The sequence below is a fragment of the Canis lupus genome, chromosome 2 (genome assembly GCF_048164855.1).
Source record: "Canis lupus baileyi chromosome 2, mCanLup2.hap1, whole genome shotgun sequence".
NCBI lineage: Eukaryota > Metazoa > Chordata > Mammalia > Carnivora > Canidae > Canis > Canis lupus.
The window spans coordinates 69,828,263-69,843,286 of NC_132839.1; the positions used below are offsets into that span (position 1 = coordinate 69,828,263).

Here is a 15,024-nt window from a genome sequence, read left to right on the forward strand (position 1 = left end):
AGTAAATAATTTCAATGAGAGACTGAAAGTAACCAACAACCCCCAAGCCTCGTACTTTTATTTCTTGCTCATGTCATATGCAGGAGGCCACAGCTCGCTTCCTGTGGCTCTAAGTGCCTTCTTATTCTGGGACTTGGGACAGAAGAACCAAAATGCTGGTGGAAACTTGTGATGCCTTTGAAAACTTGGGCTCCAGTGAGGCTAACTCGCTCATTTTGCCTTGGCAGCAACCAGCGTGTCACTACCAAGCCTCGCCACAGGGGTCGCTGTGAGTCACACAAAAATTGGCATGTATGTGCTACAGAGAAAAGGAACCAAATGATGAGCAAAAGTACCAGTTTCCTAGTGTCCTCAGACTCATTCTGTGGGCATTAAGAGCACGAGATTTTGTGGAAGGTGCAACTATTTAGAAGGGCTTCAAGGAAGAGGGGGATCACTCTTGACTGTATTGGGCTAATCCTCCTCTCTTTCTAAAATCTCGCTATGTTCACACTTTTATATGGTGTAATCCATTTCATTTTTTTTAATTGAAATTCAATTAGCCAACATACAGTACATTATTAGTTTCAGATGTAGAGTTCAACAATTTGTCAGTTGTGTATATCACCCAGTGCTCATCACATCTCGTGCCCTCCTTATTTCACTGTGAATATTCAGAAATCAGTTAGCTCTGGTCTGAGCAAGATGGTTTTCTTGCCTGGGAAGAAAAGTGCAAAAACAAACTTTCCACTCGGGGAGTGAACTCTACAGAAATTTAAATGAGGTAAATGAAATTTAACAGTTGAGAAATTACAACTGTGGAGAAGTAGGTTAATCCAGGGACGAAAGGGAGTGAATCAAGAGAAAAATATAAGATGCTGAATTTAATTAAGGGACCTAGAAGGAAGATATTAGTAGCCATTCTCCATGAGGAATAATAAATACTGCATGTCATTTGGGTTGTAAAGGCCTAAATTATGGTCCTCCTCACGCTTCCCTCCTGAAAAAGAAAAGAATTTATTTAATCTATCTATGAAAATTTCACAGATGGAGGGAGCAAAGCAGGCTGATTACAGTGTGTTTATTTGTTTGTTTATAAGAAATTCTTATTGCCTTGGCCACTGGGAGCAAAGCAATTCCCAGTATGGTAGAAGAGAAAAATGGTCCCTTTTATCCTAAGTGTGGCTGGTGAACCAAGGGAAGTTGGATGAAGCAGGAATGGGCGCTTGGCCCAAAATACTTCATTGCTCACATTGCACGTCCTTTAATGTTTAATACATTTTATTTCTGTGTTCGGGAAGGTTTTGTTTTTTTAACCTCCTGGTGCAAAACCATTCTGCTAAAACTTTTTGAATTAACACGCCAAACACCAACTGCAATGTGCAGGGGCTGTGAGATGCTTCTTCAGTAATTTTCAATTTGAAAACTACCTTGTTCTCCTTGGAGGAAAAGCGCAATTTTAATATTTTAAAAACAGTGTGCTGATGGTAGTAAAATTACAGCAGCGTTTCACTTCCAAAGTTACCCTTGGGGTCCTGGGTGGGCACAGCGAGGGGTGGAGGTGGTGAGTGCCAATCCTTCTGGCCACGCAAGACAAAGTCACATAAACAGAAGTGACCACTAAGAAAAGAGGCACATCTGAAATAAGACAAAAGCATTTATTTGGGGTCTCAGAATCACAACTTGGGGAGCAGAGATTTGGAAAGCAACACAAGTCTTGTCCACTAGGGAACAAAAGTCAAGGGTTTTTAAAGGCAAAAAGGAATGCTTGTATACCTTGTTTACAAGGAATTTGGGTTGATGTTGGTGGCAGAAAACTAATCTTGGCTACCTGTTATTGGTTGTTAAGGTTCTCACTCACTAAGTAAAAGGCTATTACTCTGGCAACTTGCAGGTTTTTGTGCACAGTCCCTGGGTTACTTGCAGTTGGGCCCAGTTCAAAAGTTCATGGTTCCATCTATTGAGAACATGCATAAGGCCCATGTCCTTAATGATTCCCTGGTTCCATTTTAAGACCTTGACATAAGTAATTCTATTTTATTTCAACTTTCATAGAAGGAGGAAGGCCTCTTTGGAATTCTGTACCCACAGCCTGTTAACAGTGGTCTTGGAGAATAACAATAATAAACATTCATTGAACACATGCTGTGTGCCACATATGGTTCTAAATTTTTACATAGATTCACTCATATAATCCTGGCAACAGTATCATGTGAGATAGGTATTATTATTCTTCCTATTTTCTAGGTAAGAAAACTGAAGCCCAATAGCTTGCCCCCAAATATGTAAAGATCTTCTCTAAGTCAATAACAAAAAGGTAAACAATCCAGTGGGGGGAAAAATGGACAAAAGACATGAATTGGCACTTCATAAAAGGGGATAGCCAAATGTCATTAAGTGCAGGAAAATGTGATTGATCTCATTTGTCATCACAGAAATCCAAATTAAAACCAGAATGACACACCACTACATGCTCAATTGAATGCCTAAAATTAAATAGACCGATGGTTCAAATGCTGGAGAAGAAACACACACTCCTGGTGGGGAAGGAGTCGGCCCAACCTCTTTGGAAAACAGTTTGATGTTAACCACTCAAGTCAAACATTTGCAAGTCCTGCAATAAAGCAATTCCACTCCCAAATGTAGAGCAAATATAAATATTTGCACCTGTGCACCAAAAAAAAAAAAAAAAAAAAAAAAAAAAAACCATGCACAAGAATGCTCACAGAAGCATAATCTGCAAAGTCCTAAATTGGAAACAATCCCAATACCGTCAACAGTAGGATGACTAAGAACATTCAGTATGTGCATACAGTATATGGATGAATCTCAAAAACAACACTGAACAAAGGATTGAAACACAGAATACTGTAGGACTGCATTTAGACAAAGCTCCAAAGTTTGTAACATTAGTTTCCAGTTTTGAAAGTCAGGAATGTTGTGACCTTGGGGGAGGACAGAGGGAATGATGATGAAGAGGAGGCATTGTGGTCTTGTGGAATTACCTCTGTGTTCTTTGCCTTGACCTGACTGGTAAAGGAAAGGCTATCCATATGTCTTAAGCCACTTCTTTATTTCTGATTCAAGAATTGGGCTAGGGGCACCTGGGTGGCTCAGTCAGGTAGGCGCCTGATTCTTGATTTCAGCTCAGGTCATGATCTCAGAACTGTGAGATCAAGTCCTGCCTTCAGCTCCACACTGGGCATGAAGTCTGCTTAAGATTCTCTCTCTCTCCCTCTCCTACTGCCCCTCAGAAAACAAATAATAATTCTGCTATAGGTCTACATGCCCTTCTTTAGAATTCCATGCACAATAAAACAAGAATGTTTTTTCCTTCACCAGGAAAATACTGAAGTGTTTATACATTAATTGAATTTTTTAAATCAAACACCTTGCCCCTACTTGTACCTGTTTCTAAGAAACTGGGAATCCAAATGTACAACAACTGTTATGCTTAAAAAAGTTAAACTTAAAAACTCTAAGTACAACAGACTGGCAGTTTCAATTTCATTCTTTATTTCCCTTATCATTTACCCAGTCTTAATCCAGGAATTGCCTTTGGGTGACTAGTGGAATTATTGTCTTGTTTTGTTTTTTCCTTATTTCTAGTTTCCTGTGATTTTCCAAATTAGCTATAATGAACAAATATTACTTTTGCTAAAATAAATGCAAAAGTGTACTTTAAAATGTAGCTGAGGGCAGCCCGGGTGGCTCAGCAGTTTAGCACTGCCTTTGGCCCAGGACGTGATCCTGGAGACTCAGCATTGAGTCCCATGTCGGGCTCCCTGCATGGAACCTGCTTCTCCCTCTGCCTATGTCTCTGACCCTCTCTCTCTGTGTCTCTCATGAATAAATAAATAAAATCTTAAAAATAAAATAAAATAAAATAAAATAAAATAAAATAAAATAAAATAAAATGAAATAAAATGTAGCTAAACCCCTGAATACAGAGAGGTGGAAGTATAAAAGTAATACTGTCCTCTCTTGTGTATCACTCTGTACCTGCAAATGCTTCTTTCACTCCTCACTTTTGCAGTAAACTCAGTAGAGAATTTTGCCTTTTCAAACTCTTCTGTTGAAAGCAAGCCCATGATTCTGGGACTCCAGCCCAGGTCCCACCTCTTTGTGAAGTTTTCCTTCCTTGACCAGCCGGCTCGAAGCAGAAAGTCTCTAATGGTCAAGTTAAAATGATCTTATTTCTTTGAACACATCAAATATTTTGAAGGTTCGTACATGTTCCTAGGACATAGCAGTATCCATCTCCTGACTGAATGAATGACTTATTAATCAATAAGTGCCTCAGAATTTAATTCTGTGTTTACTTTCTTTATTTTCTATTATAACATGTAATTAGAAAAGTCATGTGGAAGTTACAGGGAGAAAATGTTATAAAACACAACTTTAAGGTGATGTTCCCAGGATCTTAAGAAATAACACATTGCATTTCTTTGACTTCAGGATGTTTTCTTTTTACATTTTATATTTATGGAATTGGATGGTCTCAGGATGGATGGCACCTGACTGTTATTGTTGGCCATGCTGCTGTCATGACCCTGACGTCATTGCCTGCTTCCAAACTGGTCTCTGTGGTCTCTGTCTCCTGAAGTTCATGCTTTCCAGTGACCTCAACCTCTTCAGTGTGGGCTGGACCTACTGACTTGCTTCCAACAAATAGAATGTGACAAATGTGGCAATGTGTCACTTCCAAGATTAGGTTATAAAAAGATAATGCCTTCCATTTTAAATGCCTTCTTTTAGTGTCTTACTTGTTCACTACAAGGAAGCCAAATGCCATGTTATGAGCATCCCCATGGAGACACCATGTGGCCAGGAACTGAGGGAGGTTCCTGGAATGGTCAGGGAGGACTGGCCCTCAGTCCAACAGTTGCAAGGAACCGGATCCTTCCAACAGCTAAGTAAGTGAGCGATCCTCAATCACCAAGCCTTCCCATGACTACAGCCCTGACAATCGTACGCCTTGCCTAGAGCCTGAGTTACTCTAAGCCAGAGGATCCAGGTGAGCCATGCTTGGATTCCTGACCTACAGGCACCATGAGATAATAAACGTGTGTTGTGTTAAGGCGTTGACTTTCAAGGTAATTTGTTATGCAGCAGCATATAGTTAATACACTCATCTGCTATCACTTCCACGGAGATATTAGCATTATTTGATGTACATGTGGCAAATATAATTGTTTTTCAATATTTTGAAAAAGATGTACTAACAATTTGCATTGGAATAAAGAGGTAGCAGGTAGGCAACAGAAACAGGGCACTGGGGTAATATGACTTTAGGAAGGCAATGTTCTTATTTGTATGAACGATCAGGAGTTCTACGCTCTCTTACAAAGCAACACCAAGTACTTTATGAGACTGTGTTAGTTGTCTAGGGCCACCCTAATACCGTACCACGAAGTGGGTGGCCTAAATGACAGAGCTGTATTTCCTCATTTTTCTGGATCTTAGAAGCCTAAGATCGAGATGTTGGTAGGGTGGATTTCCTCTGAGGGCGTTTCTCCTTAGCTTGTAGATGACTTCCCTCTCCACATGACTTCACAAAGTTGTCCCTCTGTGCATGTCTATGCCCTAATCTCCTCTTCTTATAAAGACACCAGTCCTTGGATTAGGGCCCATACTAGTGACCTCATTTTCACTTAATTACTTCCATAAAGCCTCTAACTCGAAATATAGTCACATTCTGAGGTCCTGGGAGTCAGAACTTTGCCTCTTGAATTTTGGCATTGGCACCAGGGAACTCATGACACAATACAAGTAAACATATTAACCTTCTAGGTATTAGGATACAGACATCTTTGGAGGTCATTGTTCTGTCTCTATTTGGGTGCATGATGGAAGAAAAAGTGTGGAGAATTTCTACATGCCCCGCATGAATGGCATGTCCCACCTGTGAGGGGACTAGAGCTGGCCTAATCAGAGGTAGAATAATGTGCTCCGCACAAGAAACAGCTCCTATTCTCAATTATTCCAAAGAAAATAAGCTAGTTGTTTGATTTTCCATGGGGCCCACTTCTTGCTGTGTTTTGCCAGTTCAACATCACTTGCTTTTCAGGTGAATGCAAGTCAGATCAGGCAATATTAACATTCTGGATAATAGCACCATCTGAATTCAGGGACAGAATGAATATTTTCCATATGCAGCCACTCAGAAAACATTGACCTGCTATGTGCTGCACAGTAGCTGTGTCATCTTACCTACATCTCAATGTACTGCATTCTGCATAAGTACCATTACATTTGTTTGTTTTATTTTTTTTTTAAAGATTTATTTATTCATTGGAAAGAGAGAGAGAGAGTTAAGTGGGGAGTTGGGAGAGGGAGAGAGTCCTCAAGCAGGCTCCCTACTGAGTGCAGAGCCCCTGCCAGGCTGGATCCCAGAGCCGTGAGATCACAACCTGAGCAGAAACCAAGAGTCTGATGCTTAACCAACTGAGCCACCCAGTCACCCCACATTTGTTTGTTTTATAAAGAAAGAAATGAGTTCAGAGCAGACACACAAATGGACTGGACTGGCAGAGGTTTGTACTCAGCTTTGCCTGAACCCAAAGCTTTGCTCTTTAGAACTGGCCTTCTTTGTGCCCCTGTGATTTTTCAGGCAACAATGAGTTTTAGGGCAGATGTTGTCTGTTCACAAGAAGAATTGTTCCCTTAAAGGCCCCGTAATCCAGAGGTCATTCAGGTGCTTAGGAAAGGAGATGGGGTTTGCTGTATTTCTTCTTTCTAAGAAAGAAAGGACAGGACATCTGACTTAGTTCCTTTTTGTAATAACAATGGATATGGCTTCAGTGTGTACTATGTGGAAAGTGGTTTACAGTTAACAAGAGAAGAGTGTCTTCATTTCCCCCCCTTTAGCGAGCAAGAAATGGAAGCTAAGTAACTTGGGTGAAATCACAGAGCTAATATTTCAGAACCCCAGCAACATGATTCTGGAACCTGCCCTCTTGGGATTTGTGATATCTACTGAATTCTGGGGAGGTTCATTCACATTCTTTTTCTAAGTATGAATAGGGCTAAAAGACAGACTATGAACACAATAGATTTACAACCACCCCAGGAAAGACCATGGCCGTGGTAATAATTAGAGAACAGGACAGGACATAATGAGCTCTGATTTCTGGCAAGGGGTACATGAATCAGCAGCCAGGAAAGAAAGGAATCAAGGGCATTAATCAGTTTTGGGGTTTTAAACTGGCCTCAGAAATGGCACCCCTCTTCCCTGCCCATGCAACAAAGACTAGGATGAATGAGACCCCAGTAAGTCTGGTCTCACTGATAGAAGTGAAGCTGGAGAATGTAACCATGTGAGAGCCAAAAGGTCAACACCAGAATGGGACGCACTTACCTGGGGAGGGAGAGACAACCCTAGACCAGAGCAGATCTCTCCAGCTGGGAGGACACCTAAGGAGCAGTAAAGCCTAGCAGGTTGGATGCTCTCTGCAAGCAGCTTGCTCCTGAGAGGAAGAAGGGCAGAGCTGATGAAGCATCTACAGGTTTTCTCCCCAAGTTTGCCAGTAAGTAAGTCCATCTGTCTCCCTAGGCAGGTAGAGTGTTCCTGCCAAACACTGCCACTTCTAGAAAGAGGGGAATTCATAAAGGCAGGCCAAGGGTACATAAAGAACAAGAGCTGGGAAGGGCATTAGAGCTATCATAGGATACCCAAGACAAATTCTGATTTCCAACTGCATGACGACTGTGTCCAGCTCACTTCTGATCTCCAGGGCTGGCAGAGAGTCAGAGCTATAGAACTCAGTGATGCTGAAATGAATGAGCAGGGACACCAGTGCTGAGGTTGGAGGCACCACAAGAAATTCAGGGCCCCAAGGTGAGATCAAGTATGCTGGGAGCTGCATCTCCATAGCAGCTTTTGTTTTTAAGGGCTGATTGAATGTGGGGAGAGAAAAACAATTATACTGAGAACTGAGCTTTTTAAGCTTAGCATTTCATTTTGTCAATTAGTTTACTAAATGCAATTATAACAATACCATGAATATTGGATTTAAATACCTTATGGATAGTTAAATTTCTAGAATGTAAGTACATTTTCAAGGCATGAAGAGGAACTCAGATCTCTGCTTCTTCATTCGGAGATAAAATACAAAATACACTGGAGACCTCTTCCTAGTTGCATAAAGCTAACACATGCAGTAAAAAGAAGAAAGAGAAAATTATATCATGAGATGGAAAGAAAGCATAGAAGGACTTGATTTTGACCTGGTTCTAAATCCAGCATTGCTAGCTCTGAGACCCTCAGGAAGTTATTTAACTTCTCTGCATTCATATGAAAAATAGGGATAAAAAGAGAATGCATTCAAATTGCCTAGCCTAAAGCTAATCAGCAAATGCCATGATTTTTATTTACCTCTACATACCTCTTCCTTGTTTCCCATACTGTTTGATGGGTTTTCCTAACTTTGTACAAGTCAGTCAATTTTATAGCAGTTTACAACAAATAGTGCTACAATAGATTGAGATATGCTAAATTGATCACTTAAAATATGAAAGCCTATATATATTTTAATTTAAGAGTTAAATTGTCTGAGCTTCAAAGCATGCTAGGAAATACTACCATCATAAAGGAGGGGCTCTTATGAGTGTCATTGTAAACCTCTTCATAAGCACAGTATTCCAAAAATCTGGGGAAAGAGAACTCTAGCATCTTTCAAGAGATGCTTGCTTTGGCTGGGTTTTAAATCTGGAATCAAAACAAAACTTAGAAAAGAGAAGGCAACCCTGTCAGTTTTTAGGGACAATTGGGCCGTGCTGGAAAACTTCAGGGGGTACTCCCAGGGGAGAGAGCTGCTAAGAAAGGTATGCTGCTTGACGCTGACAGTGGGGAGGATGTGAGAGTATGATAGTCACAGTCCAAATGCTCCCTGGATCTCCCTAGTGTTCAGAGAATCAGGAGCTCGTGAGAATCATCCGACTGAATTGTAATTTTTCTGTTCATGCATGTCTGTGAGCTCCTTCAGGTAAGGGATTAAATTTTATACTTCTCCATAAATATACCTACCACAGGGCTGCTCTATGGGAAGGACATAGCCAGCACCCAGTCGATGTTTCAATTCAATTGGTGAGGCTGGAGAGAAAGGCCAAGATCTTAATTTTTTAATTTTTTTTTTTCCTGAGAGTTGAACTTAACAGCGTCCTTGAATAAGGCCTAAAAGAGAAAATCACCAAGACCTGCTCATCAAAGCATCGGTCAGCTTTGGTCCCAGCAAACCTAAAATCAAAGGGAGTGTCACAATTTCCCACTGCCCTGAAGGCATTCCAGCACGCAGCAGGGCCTGATAATTTGAAAGAGGGGGCCATTTCAGGCTTGCAATATTGCAATTTTTGCAGCACAGATGTGTGTGATCTGGGGCAAGGTTTGACACGGGATCAGAAATAAAAGCAATATGTTATCTAGGACTGTTTATTCAACACAACAAATGGACTGCAGAAAATTGCATTTATCATACCTACTTTATCTGAATCAATTAGGCATTCATTCTATACAATATCGCCATCTGCACAGAGCCAGTCACAGGACCCCAAGGTACTTTCAGGGCCTCTCAAAAATGTTTTAACTTCTTTTAGACCTTTCAAGCCTCAATACATATGGAAATAAATGAGAATAATATATTGGTTTTTATGTCGATGCAGTCATGAAATTTAATTTTTAGTTCATTAATTAATTTTGAAGCCGAGGTCCCACAGAGGTCAAAGTTATAACTCAACCCTGCAACCACACATGCAGAGAATAAATCTAGTGTCATAAAGGGGATAAGCATCCTGTTTTCAAAAAAGCATAACATAATCTACTCATCATAGATGGGTGGATTGTTTTTAAGGATGTAGGTAAAGTTGGGAGCTGGACAGGCTGGGGGAGGGGAGAGGCAGGAGATGGGGGCGGTGAGTCAGAAGGAGTCTTGATCCTACATTTTTTTCTGGATTTGACCCTCATTCTCTCTCTCCCAAGCTGGCTGCTCCAGCTAATTAGCAAATCAAAAGAAATGGAAACAATTCTAGACCTGAGCACAATCAAATTAGCTGGAGTTATTTGAGGATACCATTTTCACACAGCGTAATCATGCTCTCTTTGTTTTGGTCAAATGAGTGAAAATCATCTTTCCAACCCAATGCCCGCCCTCCCCCACCACCTCTTGCCCAGCCAGCTCTCTGGATGGTGGCATCGCATATCTGTTCTCATCAGTTTTGCACACGATCTTTTCTATAAAGACAGGAATGCACAATGTACAATTAGACAACACCTATCAAGCTTCTCATACAACAAGGACTTTTTAAAAATACATCTGACTTTTCAGATGATTCAGCAGTAAGAGCCATTAGTGCACCATCTAAATCAGGACTTGGGAAGTTTATTAAAATTGGATTTTTAACCTGATCCCAATTTCCTCTGCTTATAAAGAATCCCATTGGACTCCTTAATATTCATGCTATTAACCTGAAAGATTCAAACTGTCATTATGAGAGGAAAGACTGTACAAGGTAGGTAGCCCCACAGGCAGGAGTTACAGATAAAATCATAGTGAGCCCAGGCAGGTAGAGGTACTGTGGATCCTGAATATCTTCAGGAGAAGCAGCTCTCTCTTTGTCTCTCTCCTTTTCTCATAAACTCCCTCATCCATGACATATTTGGGGAAAGAAAACAAACAAATAACAAAAGCAAATATAAGCAAACCATTTAATTACAGAGAGCACTGGACTAGGAGTCTAGTTCTTACTAGAATGGTAGCTGCCTTGGATAAATCACCTCTACCCCTAGTGTCCTAATTACTCCCACTCACTCATAACATGACTTTAAACTTCTTGTGCCTAAAATAATAATAATAATAATAATATAAATAAAATAAACTTCTTGTGCCTTTGTTTTCACAAAATGAGGAAATCATATAGGCACCTGGGTGGCTCAGTTGTTTAAGTGTCTGTGTATGTTTGGCTCAGGTCAAGATCCCCAAGTCCTGGGATCAAGCCCTGCATCAGGCTCCCTGCTCAGTGGGAAGTTTACTTCTTCCTCTCTCTCTCTCTCTCTCTCTCCTGCTTCTGCTCTCTCTCTGTTCCACTCATTCTCCCTTTCAAATAAAAAAAAATATAATCTTTATTAAAAAGAATAATAATTTCTAAGAGGGTTGGTACAAGGACAAAATGTATATATCCTATAATCCATTTTGCAAGGACCTGGCCCAAAAGCCTTGAATGCAGCCCAGCTGGTATTACTGATTGTTGGTTGAACTCATAGCTCATTTGCTTTTGTTTCCATTTTATTGTCTCAGCCTTCCTCTTCTGCAGAACATAGTTTGTAACTTAACTGATGCCAATGAGTTTCGGTAAAGATGGGTTGTGGGGGTCAGTCTAGGTTCTCCTTGAGATTAGATTCTCTGCTTCTCTAGGGCAGTGCTGGTGTCTTCACTGTCCACCTCTTGCTCAGTACTGGCATAGTGTTGAACACATACTAGGTGCTCAACAAGACTCTGGTATCTTATGATATCAGCAGCATACAGATCATCTATTAAAACCCTCTCGTTTTCCACGTGATGACACCGAGTAAGAGAGTCTTAGGCCACATATGTATGAACAGCAGCCATTCTTCAAGTGGACCATCACCATGTCTCCTGTGAGCCTCCATTCGTACACTGACAGCTCTGAAATGGAAACACATCTGGCCTAATTCAGCAGTCCTTGGAAATTGTTACAAACTCTTTTTTTTTTTTTTTTTTTTAGGAGTATACCATGTTTCAGACACCATGCAAGGCTCTGGGGAGACATCATCTATGGCACCCTCAAAGTGTTTCTAATGTAGTGGGGAAGACAAATCTTTAAGCTGATGTTGTCAATACAATATCCGTGTTGTTACAGCAGAGCTGAGTTCTGGTGGCATATAAATGCCCAGTTAGGAAACCTAACTTATGCCCAGAAAAGGTCAGAGGAGGCTGTTGAAGAGAAATGACAAATGTCTTGGCAGAGACATAAAGCTAACTATGGACGAAAGAGCCAAATGATACTTTCTTACTGTCTAAACATAAGAACGTTGATCATTGATCAATGAACATTGCTAAAATTAAAAAAAAAATGACAGAAGCTAAAAATGCAGTCCTCAAATTCTTAATCCTTTGCCCCATCTACTTGGAGCTGCTTCCTGCAAGTGAAGCTTAGAGCAGAGACTCAGGGCTGGGGCCTAAGTTCTAGTTTCTTTTCAGGACTCGTAGTAGGGAACTAAGCAGCTCAGTTAACCTGTTTTTGGCTCCCAGCTAACGGAATCACTGCCAGCCTCCCTTTGCATCTGGCAAATGAACAGTGGTCTGTTGCATGGAGTCCATGAAACAGAAGCACTTTGAACTCTCAAGAAAAAGTAATCACACAAACTTACAACATCAAAGCTGCTCCCTATTTTGAAGAACCCATGATCTGCACTGGGCTTAGCTTCTGGTAGGAGCTTAAGGATACCAGTAATTGGCAAGCGTTTATCTCAGACTACCATTTGACCTGCACAACCTCCTACACGATTTTACGCAGCTTCACAGAATGGGGGTGGCGGGGGGGGGGGGGGGGGGGGGGGGGGGGGGGGGGGGGGGGGTAGTGGTGGGGGAGTAAAATCACTTTTTTTAAGCTAATATAAATTTAAATGCTGAGACTTTTCAAAATGGGGCTTTAATGTGACTTACAAATTCATATATATATATATTCATATATATCTAAAATACACATATCAATATTAGTCTGGCTCAGAGAAGAAGACAGGGTTACAAAAACCCCTAAAAGCTTATTTTCCAACACAAGTCTTGGTCTTGGCCTCCCAGATGCTATTGGTCTTATCAGCCAGAAAATGCTGGTCATTGCTTAGCTTTCTAAAAGGGCAGTAGGTAACAACACATGAGCAAAGGGGTCGACTTCCTATGGCAACCATTCCATAAATGGCAAAGCATTTTTATACCGAGCAAGATTAATGGCAGATTTCTTTTTTAAAAAGTTAAATGACAAAGTCGAATTCTTCCAAATATTTACCTTCCAATGTTTAAGATATGGAAGATCTACTGAAATCTCACCTAAAGTAAATTACTTTGTTTTTCATTTGGCAATTTTTTTTTTTCTCTTTCCTTGCTCATTTCCTCCTGTCGGCTGGCCTGCCTAGGAGGGCAGCTTCCTCGGGCTCGGTCGGTAAACGGGGCAGCGGGCAGCGGGCAGCGGGCAGTCGGGCCTCTGTAAGGAGATCCCAACCCCACGCCCCTGGACATCTGAAACCTGAAGTTGAACTACTTGGAGGCTGGTCGAGTTCTCCCCCCAAAACCTCCAGCCACAGGATCGGGGTGGGGGACACCCCCTGCTTCATTTCAGAGCTGACGTTTGCCACCCTGGGGTCTAGCAAAAACCAGAGGCGAACTCTCCGCGCTCTCGCGGTAAATCCGCATCCACTCCGGGGCGCGAAGCTGAAGGGCAGGGCGTGCTCGGTGGCGAGCCCGAGCCGGGGCGCTCGGGACCCCGCTCCCTGCGCGGGGGGTCCGGGCCGGGCGGCCGTGTGCGCTCCGGGGGCCGCTCCGTTGGCCTCCAGGGCGGCGCAGGGGGCACGCGCGCCTAAGGTGGGCCACCTGCGGGGAAGGAACCGGGCGGTGAGGCCGCACGGGCAGGGGCGCAGACCGGGGACCGCGCGGGGCCGGGGAGCGCGGGGGCGGGGGCGGCGGGGCTGGCGCACGGGCCTCGCCTTCCCCAGCAGGGGGTCCGCAGGGGACCCGACCTCCCAGCCTCGCCGCCCAGGCGTCCCCCAGCCCACGACCGGCCCCACGCTCCCGGCCGCGCGGGTCCCCGCCCCCGGAGCAGCGGCGCCGCGGGGCGGGCGGGCCGGGATGCGCTCGTCCGCTACCTGTCGGCGGGAGGCGAGCACCGGGCGCCCGCACGCCGCGCCGGCGGGACTCGGGGCCGCAGCGGAGCGCGCCGGGCAGCAGTGGGCGCTCGCGATCCTCCGCTGCCCTGCGCGCTCTCCCTCAGGGCCCGGCCTCCTCCGTCCCCTCCTCCTGCTCCTGCTCCTCCTCCCGCTCCTCCCCTCGGCGGGACTGCTCGCCTAGCCTCCCGCCTGCACAGTCCCCGGCGCGCCGGCAGCCACCAGACGCCGCCACCGCCGGGTCTCCGCGGGTGCCCGCGCCCCTGCCTCGGCCGGCCGTCCCGAGGCGCCCCGAAGCTCGTCCGCCGGCCGCCGGTGCTCCGCGGCCCTGCCCATGGCTCAGCCCGAGAGCCGACTTCGGGCGCCGGACCGGCTCGACAGCGGCGCGGCTCAGGTGAGTGCAGCGCGCTTGGGGCGGGGGCCAGCCAGCCTGGGGAGTGGCAAGACGGGGGGGGGGGGGGGGCGGGGGGCCCTCACCTGGCGTCTGGGACTTGGAGCGAGCGCAGAGCCCAAGGTGAGTCGGGGCTGGAGCAAGTGGAGTGGATGTTGGGGGAACGAGGAAGGAGAGACCCGGGGTTTCCCATCCTTCTCACCTTCTGCTTGCCTAATAAGCTCTGCAAATCTTGAGGGACTGTTTTCTGTTTTTTCTTTCTTTCTTTTTTCTTTCTTTCTTTCTTTTTTTTTTTTTTTAATGGACAGACATTCGGGTCTGTGACTTTGTGCATTGGATCCTCTCCCAGCCGGGTCAGGGGGCTCGCTGGTGCCCGCCGCATCTCCCCAGGACGGTGCAGGGCAGCCGGAGCGCCGCGCGCAGCAGAGCCCGGGTACCGCTCCGGCTGGGAACCGGGGCCAGGGATACAGTCAGCAAAAGTCAGTGAGTCGAGAGAGCATCCCGGGGGGGAGGAAACCGAGGTCTGCTTTGCCTTTGCATTTGGCCAGAGTGGAGGAGAAGGTGGGACACCTCCCGAGGGGCGGGGATGCTCGGGAGGAGAGAGATGAAGGCTACGGGCAGTAGGTCGCCTCTTTTCCGAATGGCAGTTCTACACCGTCCTGCTTTTCATTTTACTTTTTACCTATTGTTTTTTTCCCCTGCGTCTTTCTATTTGGAGCACCTTGGGTGGTGGCGGCAGGTGAGGGTCGGGGGAGGCGTGGCG

At 44.4% G+C, this 15,024-nt stretch overlaps 1 protein-coding gene and 1 long non-coding RNA gene across 2 annotated transcripts in view; one reads left to right on the forward strand and one right to left on the reverse strand.

The window, feature by feature from the left end:
* Nucleotides 1-6,008: 6,008 nt before the first annotated feature.
* Nucleotides 6,009-10,036, reverse strand: LOC140610477 (uncharacterized). Its single transcript, XR_012012122.1, has 4 exons — nucleotides 9,008-10,036; nucleotides 8,002-8,129; nucleotides 7,340-7,448; nucleotides 6,009-6,717 (listed from the first exon to the last, which is right to left on the reverse strand). It is a non-coding gene; the product is annotated as an uncharacterized lncRNA (long non-coding RNA).
* Nucleotides 10,037-14,121: 4,085 nt separating this feature from the next.
* The window catches only part of HS3ST1 (heparan sulfate-glucosamine 3-sulfotransferase 1), a 30,380-nt gene continuing 29,477 nt past the window's right edge, over nucleotides 14,122-15,024 (forward strand). Inside the window, exon 1 of the mRNA XM_072806143.1 lies at nucleotides 14,122-14,264. The gene's annotated coding sequence lies outside the window, so the exon portion shown is untranslated. The remainder of the gene's footprint in view (nucleotides 14,265-15,024) is intronic.